We start from the raw sequence: 11,905 nt of genomic DNA, 5'->3' as shown, positions 1-11,905 counted from the left end.
CCCAGTTTGGACTTAGGCATATGAATAATTCTTCACCCTGCTCCCCATGGGATCAGTCTTCCCTGAACTTCGAAGCCAGGTCCTCCCTAAATGGAAAACAAGCATCCTAGGACAGGTTTTGGGGTAACATCGCTCCAAACTGAAAGAGCATAGTGAGCTAAAAAAAGCAATGGAGTTAGGCCCAGATCTCTGTACTGGGGTGACGCTTGACTCTGTTCAGCATTCCGTCCATCATCTTTTTGTATAATTTTTGTTTTAACTTTGACACTGTTTAGTTTACTCAATGCAAAATAATCATGGACACATAACATCTTTAAAAGAAAGTTGATAGCATACACTTAATTGATTACTTCAGGGTATACATCTGTACACAGCAGCATATAAGACTCTAGAGTGTCGGTAACAACTCTCCACGATAGCAGCTTCATATAACCATAGGACATTAGTGAAAAAAGCATGAATTTTAGGAAATTCACATTTGCCACTACTCATGAACAATGTGCTAAGCATTACTAAAGCAAAACCAATAGGCACACTTAATAAGTGTGTATAGAACAGTTCTAGATTTAGGCAGGGCTACTCATGCAGATTCCACCACATCTTCAAAAAGGAAAGCAGAGTCGTGTCCATCTATTCATACAAAGCAGGCAACAATAATCTCCATATTAATTGTAAAATGTCTAGTGAAAAAATCTTGTAGGTGTGCCTTGCACTAAGCAGGGCCCGCCATTTTGCCACATTGACATTTCCATGGTAGGCTGCGGGTTTAAGGGGCTATTTGTAGGGCAGGATAGGCAGGCCACCATCCCCTAACCATGCCTGCTTGACTCCATTCTAGTCTCGGCCCACCGCAGATTTGAACTGGTATGAGCATTTTTGCCTGGGCTGATATTTGATTCCAGTCCAGCCCTGGTATTAAGGCTCAAGCCCATGCCTAGCTAGGACTTAGTGTGTGCTGGAATAACAATTAGCATAAAGTATAAACTACCATACAAAAAGGCTAGATATGTGCACCAGGTGTTTGAATGAATCACCTACACACGTTGTTCTATTGACACAAGGATATATTTTCCATGGGTCATTCATGTAACTCGAGTCAATCAATCAGGATTTATAAAGCGCTGCTAATCACCCTATAGGGTATCCTGGCACTTGCTGGTTCCGTACGGCTCATTCAAGCAGCCATGTCTTAAGGGCTCTTCGGATTTGCTGAAGTGAGGTGGTGGTCCAGAACTACATGGGGAGGCTGTTTCTTGTCTTTACAGCGATGTAGTAGAAGGAGTGGCCTCCTCTTCTGGTTCAGTGGATGTGGGAGTGTGGGCAAATGATAGGGAGGCAGAGTGTAATCTTCTCAATGGTAGGTGGAATTTTAGGCAGTGGTTAATATATGCAGGTTCTTGGTTGTGTAGAGCCTTGTGTGTGTGGGTCAAAAGCTTAAATTGGCATCTCTTCTGTACGGGGAACCAGTGGAGTTGCCTGAGGTAGGGTGTGATGTGGATTCATCGGGGAAGGTTGAGGATGAGTCTGGCTGCGGCATTCTGTATGATTTGAAGTCTATATTGGGGGTGTGTGGTGATTCCTACATTGAGAGCATTGCCATAGTCAGATGGTGGTGAGTGTCTGTGTCATGGTGCGTCTTATGTGCAGGGGTATCCACTTAAAGCTCTTTGTAACATATGTAAAGTGAGAAAGCAGGCAGAAGAGACTGTGTTAATCTGTGATTTAATGGTGAGGTTGTTATCCCAGGTCCGAGGGCAGCAAGAACTCATTCCAAGGGTTGCTGTTGATGCTGAAGATCAGTACTTCCATCTTGTACGTGTTCAACCTCAGGCAGCTGTTCTTTATCCAGTCGGCGATGCTTGATATGCATCTGTGGACATTGGTCCTGGTGGTGGTAGAGTCATTGATGAGGGAGACGATGAGTTGGGTGTTGGCTAAGTTGGATATTATGTTTAGACCACGTGATCTGGCGACGTTGGCCATTGGGGTCATATATCCATTGAAGAGCATAGGGCTGTGGGATGAGCCTTGGGGGACACTGCAGATGATCTCCTTTGGTTTGGAGGTGAAAGGCGGTAGGCGGACCCTCTGGGTTTTTCTAGTGAGGAAGGAGGTGATCCATCTGAGTACGTCCCTCTGGATGCCAATATGGTGGAGTTTTCGATCAGCGTATGGCGGGACACGGTGTTTAAGGCTACCAAGATGTCGAGAAAGATCAGAGCTGCTGTTCCTCCTCCATAAAGGAGGGTTCAGATGTCATTGATGGCTGCACTCATGGTACTCTTAGTGCTGTGATTGATACAGAAGCTGGATTGGGAGGCATTGAGTAGCTGGTTCTGCTCCAGGTGTGTTGTGAGTTGCCTGTTGATAGTCTTTTCCAGTACATGGCTTGGAATGAGAGCAGGGAGATTGGTCGGTAGTTTTTGAGTTCACTGGGGTCGGGTATGTTTTTTTGAGTAGTAGTCTGACTTCTCCATGTTTCCAGATGACAGGAAATGCTGTGGTGATGATTGAGGTGTTGAACATGGTGGTGACTCACCTCGATCCTCTGGTTTCCGAGGTTGAAGATGGGATGCTGGCATCTGGTCTGTGAGAGCTCCTGAGTGGATGGATTTCATGATGAGGCGGTTTCTTGGTTGGAGAGCTGGTCCAGGTGGTTAGTCTGTGGTTCGTGTCAGGTGCGGTGAGGGGGTTTATCGGTTGAGGAAGTCTGTTGGTTTAAGTTGGAGTTTGAAGATTCTGTATATGGTTGCAATCTTGTCATGGAAGAAGTCGGCAAGGTTGTAGCACAGATCTTGTGAGGGTGTGATGTTGTTTTTGCTGGCAGCCGGGTTAGAGAACTCCTTAACAACAGTCTTGATGCTTTTGGCTAGGGCTGTCTTCTTTGTTGCCCTCAGTAGGCAGTAGGTTTAGGGAGGTCTTGAATGCTGCTCTGTCGGGATTGCCCTTTCTGGTGGGCTATCTCCTATCTCCGGCTGTACATTTTGGAGGATCTTCTATAATTATTGCTCTTGATATGGGCGATGTTGCTGGCTCAGTTGGTCACGCGTTGAAGTTCTTAATTCTCTGTTCCAGGTTGATGGCGGCGGTTGGGTTGGAGGTGCTGAGGTCATCCGTCCATTTGATCTCAGAAATGTAGCTCCAGCTGCTGTGGGGGGCTTTGGCCATCTTGAGGGTGGTGGTGTGGAGGATGGAGATGCTGTAAAGGATGATGGAGAGGTCGGTTTATGTGAGTTCTGTGGGTTCACAATCAGTGCATTCACTCTCAAACTACCACTTTGGTGCTGATTCTTTAGCAAATCAATACACCCCTCTTTACGAGTTAGGTTTGCAAGAACTATTCAAATGAAAAATAAATATCATCTGTTCTCGGTTAACAGTCAACAAATTTCTTTTATCACAGCCATTGCACATTAATGAACTAGACTGTCTGGCCAAGCCATGAATTTATGTCCCTTTTGACGCGAGTTTTACTCATAAGTTTTAATAACTGCTAACATTTGCATGGATGCCCTCCTGGTGTCAAGGCATATCACAATATCTAGCCACTAACTGCAAGGCATAGCACAATATTAACCCACTAACTGCAGCCTTTGCACTGTTCTGTAGTGTGTTTTCCTTCCACGGCTGCCTTTCTCACAACCCCCAATTATCAAAAACGTAATCGTGCTCATTATCTGCCCATAAATATACAGTCTGCATGTCCCTTCCCTACAATTTCCAAGCCTCTGTCTTTTCAGAGGCTTTGATTCCAGGACAGAAAACCCATGCATTAATTCCTGACATAATGGAATCCTGCGGTCGGCACAGCTGCTGCAATCACACGAACGGACGTCAAACAGCCCCGCCGCTTCGAAAGTGTTGTTGACCAACAAAGGGACATCTGTCGACAAATTGCACAGATACTCTGTGGGAAATTGCACCCTCGCGTGCGGGCAGAGTCCGAGTGATAACAGGCTTGAAACTGCTTGGTGGTGCCCCATTGCCCAGGGATGGGTGTTTGGAGCCAAGCCATGACGCACTTTCGAATCAGAAAAAATACAGTTCTAGTCAGCAGCAGCACACTTTTCAGCTTTTATCATTTACAATGCTCTCTGTCCCCCAGATTCATCATTGTCCCGTTTTGCGAGTCCTTAATAGCGATTATTAAGGAATCGCTATTAAAGACTCGCAAAACGGGATTCATGTAGAAATCGCAATTTTATTTGCAATTTCTACAGCTTCCTAAAGGCCCATAGGAATGAATGGGGAGTCATTCCTGGATGTATGACGTTACAACGCATACTTTTACAACGCCTACCTTTACATCGCAAGTTTTACAACGCATACCATTACAACGCATAATGCTTTTGGGCGCTGGATAGTGAATAGTTTAATTTACTATTCCAACTCCAGTCCCCGTGGATAGTAGGTAAGGTGTTGGATAGTACATTAAACCTATTCCCTATCCTAGATCGCCCCCCAGCGCTATGCGTTGTAATGGTTTGCGTTGTAAAAGTTGCGTTGTAAAGGCTGTATACCGTCATTCCTTATTTGCGATTAGCAATTTGCTAATCGCAAATAAGGATGCGATTTCAAGGGTGCCAGGGGTGTCCAGCACCCCTGAAATGTAAATGTAGACTGATGTTGCGCACACACATGTCCAAAGGACGTGTGTGTGTAACATACAACTTAGAAAAATGCACTAAAGTGCATATTTCTAAGTTTTCGCTATTTACCACGAAGTCAGACTTCGCGGTAAATAGCGGCCAAAAATTGCGATTTCGCAATTTTTAAAAGGTTCATAAATAGCATTTAAGGAATTTCAAATTGAGATTCCTTAAATGCGATTGCAATTTGATAAATCGCAATTATTTGCGATTTTTCAAATTGGGAGTTCATGATCCATTGATGAATCTCAAATGCCATTTTTACCGGCGCAAACGGCCGAATTTTGCGATTCGCACCGTTTGCGCTCGCAAAAATGCTTGATGAATCTACCTGTGTGTCTTTTAAGGTGCACCTAAAGCAATTATTTTCTACACTACTAAATTTTGAATATTAAAATATGTTCTGACCAAGACTTCTTAAGATCTTGTAAACAGTTTATTTTGGTCAGTGGTATTTTAATTCGCATCAACTGTATCACGTAAACACATTTGGATTTGCATTATTTTAATTCGCTTGCAGTGTAAATTGTTTGAGTTATTTTTATATGTCAGTAGTAATTGTGCAGACCGTTGTTGGGTCAAGGCCACATCCTATATATTTTTTTTAGTCTAAGGCATTTGAATTTTCCAGAAGTATTACCTGTGGCTTGTAAATAGATTTGGACAGCCCCTATTCGAATTTGTCAGCCATACTAGCGGAAAGCAGTATTTTCATTTGTCAACATTTGTTGTTCAGTGCATACTGTTAGAACTTTAAATCAGTCCTTCATTTGAGCCTGTGGTTGCAGGTGGGGTCCAGGGCACTCAGGGAGCGTATTACTATCATTTTTCTAAGTTTAAAACGTTTATTGAAGGAAAGTGGGATTTGACATATGTATGTCAATCCATCAAAAATAAAAAATTCTAGGAATGGAAAAATATATTATGAACTATGCATAAAACAAGTGAAAGCATAGGCATAGAAATAGAAAAGGAAGAGGAAGTAAGGACAAATAATGCAGAGGAATACAAAAAGCATTGTGCAAAGTAGTAGAAAAACTAAACTGGATAAAATATATATACTTCAATGTGTGTATCATGGTATATATTTAGAAAATTAGTACAACTGGGAATAAAATTAAGCATAAATCAATTAAAAAGGAGATTCCGTTGACGTCAAGGGAAGGTTCTTAACAGCATTAGAAGAAAAATAATTGGTGAGTGGTGACCAAAGTACTCCTCAATTATTATTTAATTAAAAAGATTTCAAATTGTATCTGTCCAGTCTATAGCTGTGGCATACTGAGTTCCACCACTGTTGAATGGCAACATATTGTGTGGATTTCAAATTTGAAGTGATCACCTGTACACCAATTGCTATAAGGACGTCCACCAATTCACCAAGCATTCTATTATCTGACCAAATACAATGTATTCCACAAGAAATAATGTAGCCAATGAAAACGGTGTAGGCAGATCAATAATGGCCTGAATTTGTGTCCACAACGGAACCCGAAAATCAGGGACATTTGAGCATAGAAAGAACATATGACCATAAGTGCCAGAATGAAAATTACATCTCCAGCAAGTAGCGCCACAAATGTGCTTATGGTCAGATAAGTGTAATGCATTGTAAAATAATATATTATAGAAAAAAATAACATTTATGTAAGGTTTACTGAGAAAACCGTAGAATGTATCTGTGGCCAACGTTTACCCCATTTTGAGAGGAACCAATTGTAATGTATGGAACTTGGATTGATCTGAGCGGCAGTGCTATGAGTAGTGCGGGTTATGAAGGATTGTACATATATTTACATGTATATTTATTCGATTTTCCATTGTCATCGTCTGTCAAAATCCCACCCACCTGGCCCCACCGCCCATCCACTCTTACCTGCATGGGCCGTGGCTGGGATTGTAGGGAGGCTTGACTTGGTGTATTGCTGACGCATCGCAGGTGGAAGATTATATCAATGGGAAAGTCATTTGAGGGAAATAATTGAGTGTTTATGAAATAGTTGTGAGATAGTAAAAAGACCCTTATCCAACCATGTTCTCCATATCAAAGTCCTTCTGTAGTGTTGGAGCTATTTGCTATACCATATCAGGCTGTGAAGGAATTGTTCAAGAGGGCATTTGTTGGAAACAAAATGATGGTTCGGAAAGCAACATGAGTGAGAAACAACTGACGCCACCCAGATCTTAGAGGGATGAGACATAAAAAAAATATGTCACTGGGAAAATGGAGCTAACCATCAATCAATCCATACAAATACAAATACAAAATCAGGGAATTGTAAAGCGCGCTACTCACCCGTGAGGGTCTCAAGGCGCTCGGGGGGAGGGGTAAGCAGCTCCGTTCAGTCGAAGAGCCAGGTATTGAGGGTCTTCCTGAAGGTGTTTAGAGGGGGCGCATCTGATGTTGATCGGGAGCTCTTTCCAGGTCTTGACAACGATGAAGGAGAAGGCTCTTCCACCCGTTCTGGCTCTGCAGATGCATGATACATGGGGTTTTGGCAAGGGTGAGGTCTGCAGATCGGAGGTTTCTCTTGGGTATGTGGAGGGTAATTCTCTTGTTGAGGTATTGGGGGCAGGTGTTGTGGAGGCATTTGTAGGTGTGGTTGAGTATCTTGAAGGTTACTCTCTTTTCAATGGGGAGCCAGTGGAGGTCTTGCAGGTGTTCGGTGATGTGTTCTTTTCGAGGAATGCCGACAAAGAGTCTGGCTGCGGTGATCTGTAGGGTTTGGAGTTTGCAGAGCAGAGACTTGTTGATTCTGGTGTAGAGGGCGTTTCTGTAGTCCAGTTGGCTGCTAATGAGTGCGTGGGTGATTGTCTTTCTTGATTCAGGGGGGATCAATTTGAAGGTCTTGCAAAGGATGCGGAGGGTTTTGAAGCAGGTGGAGGCTTCGGTGTTGACCTGTCGGGTCATGGAGAGGGAGGAGTCGAGTACGATACTGAGGTTCAAGCGTGGTCTGTGGGGGTAGTGCGGTTTAAGAGGGCGGTGGGCCACCATGTGTTGTCCCAGATGGTGGGAGAAGGTCTGAGTATAAAGACTTCAGTCTTCTCCGAGTTGAGATAACAGAGCTAACAAAAGTTGAAACCGCAGTCTAGACATGATTTCAATGGAATTCAGCAAACCACCTTTTCCTCTGGTTTATAATAAATGCTGTGGGGTTGTGAAAAAAACCAGAAAAGTTATCACCTCCAAAGGTTTTGGGGAGTTTTAATCACTCCAAAGAAATCCTAGGCTTTTTCCCATTCCAAAGAAACCTAGATAGCAGTATTCCCATATTAACAAAAAGTTTCTTATTTGACAGGTAACATCTTAGGGGGGAAGCTTAAGATTGGTAAAATATACATTTTGACAGTATCCAAATGACCACTTCAGGATAAAAACAATGGCGACAACCATGCATGAGATGTAAAAATTTTGAGCTGCCGTATTATTTTTTAAGGTATCCCTGATGTTATTCCTGTACCAAATCCCTAAGCACTTAGAGCCAGATTATGATGTTGGCGGACACGCACACTGCTGTCTTCTGTCTTGCCTTGACTTTGCTGGGGTGAAAACCACATCCCCCAGTTCCCCCAGTGGTCTCAGCTGCGGACAGGTGCTGGAGAGCCATAAATCCAGAAGAGGCATAGAGCTGCACGGTGGCTTGCCCACTGCTGCCTTCTGTCTTCATGGACTTTGCTGGGATGAGGACCACGTTCCCCAGGTCCCCCAGCAGACGTGTCTGCGGACAGGTGCAGAAGCACCATAAGTCCAGCAGTGCGGGTGCCTCGCACACTGCTGCTTGCTGTCTTGCTTGGACTGTACTGGGGTGGGAATCACATCCCCCAGCACCCCCAGTAGTCGCGTCTGTGGACAAGAACTGGAGGGCCATAAATCAATTGATGTGACCCGCAGTGCAGGATGTGCGCGGTTCGTGCCCGGTCATGGTCTGGGTGAAGACCGGGCCAAAAGCGGGCGTGTCTGCACCTGTTCAAGGCCGGACGTGGCTAAGCTGGGCCCTTGCTCCGGATTCTCTTCCCAGTGGGGGCTTTGTTTGATCCGTGGTGGCTGGATGTTCTCCTACAGCAAAGGAAGTAAGTCACAGCTTCATTTTAGGCTGCTTCCCAATCCTTTTTGCTTATCACTGTCAGTGTTTATAGTCGCCTGTTGCCTCTGGTATAATGGTCAAAAGAAAAGTTGTGGCAGTCAAAACAGCTGTGGTTTCTAGTCATACCAGCATGGACTCTTTCTTGGCCAGGGCAGTGGGAGTCATTTAAAAAAGAAGTTAACATGACAACATATCATGTGGATTTCCAATTGGAAGTGAACACTTGTACACACTTTGCTATATGGACGCCCATCAATTCGCCAAGCATTCTATTATGTGACCATATACAATGTGTTCCACAAGAAATAATTTATCCAATGGAAAAGATGTAGACACATTCACTGGACGGTGTCATCAGTGATGTCATTTGAGATGTCATGAGTGATGTCATGAGTGATGTCACTGACCATGTTGTGATGTATTCCTAGTGGTTCTGTATCGATCCCCCTATTCCTGACCCTGTTCTGGTTAACAAGTTAACTAGCAGCCATCCCATGATGCAGAAACCGTTATCTGATTAAGCCACACCACGGCACAGGAACGTGTTATCTGATTAGGTCATAACGCTTGCCATCTAATTAGACAAGCAATATTCCTCCAGCCCCTGATAAGGCATACAGAGTTCTCAAAACAAATCAAACCTATGACAACCTGGGAAAAACCCTGCGGCCATTGTTTTGATTTCACCGAGAACTTCAGCAAAAGAATGTGCTAACGACCAGTTCATATGACATCCTTATTGACGTATCTATGTCCATCCTTACTTCAATCTCGGCACCTTACAGGTATAAATATTACCGGTATTGCCTTAAGCAAACACACGCGGTGGTGACGAGATCGGAGCAGCCAAACTTGCCGAAGCCCAGAGCAGAGCAGACCCCGCTGGCGCAGCCCCGCCTTCCTGACGCGCTGAGAACGAGACGCTGCTTTCTCCTGCCTAGAAATCCAGCTCCGGCGCTTCCGGGCAGCCCTTGCAGGCAGCCTGGAATATCGAGACCAGAGACGAGAGATACCATCCCTCATTCATCCTAAATTCCAGGTACAGAACTGAATAACCCCTTGCAGAGAATTCTTGAGTCAGTCACTTGGCAAAACAAACGTAACTTAAACTGCTACTTTCTATTCCCGCCCACGTATTAGGCTTAGGTCAGGTACACCGGGGTAGGCATAGTTAGAAGCACCAGTTGAGTACGATTAGTCAAATGTATATATGTATGTATCTATTTTATCCATTTTAAACCACCTTATGGCTTAGAAACCATATAAATGTTTTTACAGTATTATTTTATACTTCTGCTTTTATTGTATGCACTTTACTTAACCATAAGTATTGCAATAATATCGATCCATTTCTCTTGTATGAGAAAAGAGACTGATCAATAAATACCATCTTTTATTGAACACGCCCGTCTCTTCCTTTTCTCTACAATCTGGTGAGACTAAGAATGCACGTACTGACTGAGTAAAATAAGTTGTCTTTTGTTTTCACACGACTCTAGAGATACACTCTTGATTAGGGGAGAGCAAAGTTGTCATGTTCTATGGTTGTCAGAAACTAAATCCCTTCTTGTCTATCCAGGGAGGTTCAACTCCTCCTTGCCTATTCAAGAAAGTTTCTAGTGAACTCTGAGCTAGCTGGCAAACCCAAAACTTTAAGTCTAATATCGACAATAGAAGACCTAGTTAACGTCTGGTCTAGGCCTATACTATTGAAGATATTATTCCAATGCGCAGAGCCTATTGGGATAATAGGAACTACACTACATGGCGCCCAAACGTTTGGAAAGGCGATAAAACTAACGCAAGACATTAGAGTAACTCAGTCGTGCTTTTTCACTCAGACCCCTTTTTTCCCATAATACTCCAAAGACGTCTGGAGTGGGTGAAAGGTCATATCCGCCAAACCTCGCAGGAGGAAACTCCTATGTATGGTTCTTGGTTTAGTCCACGTTGAAGGATACACTGTTCCAAAATATTGTGCATCTAATCTTTGTTTCCATAAGAAACCTGATCTGCAAACAAACGGAATAACCTTCTGGACAGTACAATGTCAGACAGTGAAGGTGAAAGAGAGGCAGCTAGAATAGCAGCTGAACTCGTAGCAGCTGATAATGCTATACAAGAAGCAGACCCGGATATAATACTCATCCCGGTCAACATAAGAAAATCTATAACTTTGAAACTTATAGAAAATGGACTGACACCTAGAGGTGGCACAGTCATATTCGTAATAGAGGCACACGAATATCGGCAGACAGAGGTATTCTATTCATGGATACACTTTCCAGCAGCAAACGCTGTAACAAAGCACTTCCACTATTACAAAACAGAGGAACCTCCTAATGAATACACTCCTTTCGAGGAGTTGGAAGTACCACTTAAATTTCAAGAGCTCCTGCTCTTGTTTAATGGCGCCCTAAAACATAATAATCACATCACCAGGCTCGGTCCACTAGGTAGACCAGGAGCAACGTGGCCGGTCCTAGCCGGATACACACCACATCCAGACATCGACGGGATGTCTGCAGCAGCTCTTTTAATACAACTAAAACAATTAATAAAATTACATAGACAATTAGTCCAATATGTAATGCGGACTTAAACAATCCAACCAGCAATTAAAATTCCACAGCTGACCCCTCATCAGGGGAACACAAATAAAATTACACCACAGAACATACAATCCTGCCTAGGTAAAGTACCAGCTAAACGGGAACAAATACCATTCTGGTTAGCACAAAAAATCACCCAAATAGAGGCGGTGTTTCCAGACACCACTCCTGTGGATAAACACAGGATTCTGACTATCTGTCTTCCAATGGGAATCGCACCACACGTGGAGGACTGTGACACTTGGGGTACAGTCTTTGCTTCCATTTACACAAAAACGCATGGTGTTCCATCCATCTCGGTAATACCAGATGTGCTAAAACAAATTCAAGATGAATACGGTCCAGAACCCGCTTTAACTCTTGGTATGAAATTACTAAAAGACTTCAAGCAGGTCTCGGCAATACTACTAGCCAACATAAAGGGAGAAGCAGCGAACGTGGCGATCCGCCAAAGGTTAAAAGAGACAGATTTAGCAGACCAACCAGCTGAAATTGCCAGAATTATAGAAAAATCCTATGAGGAACTAGGTAGAGATAGTTTAGGTGGAATACCAGTAAA

Source organism: Lissotriton helveticus, chromosome 4_2, assembly GCF_964261635.1.
Source record: "Lissotriton helveticus chromosome 4_2, aLisHel1.1, whole genome shotgun sequence".
Classification (NCBI taxonomy): domain Eukaryota; kingdom Metazoa; phylum Chordata; class Amphibia; order Caudata; family Salamandridae; genus Lissotriton; species Lissotriton helveticus.
This window is presented reverse-complemented; position numbering follows the sequence as displayed.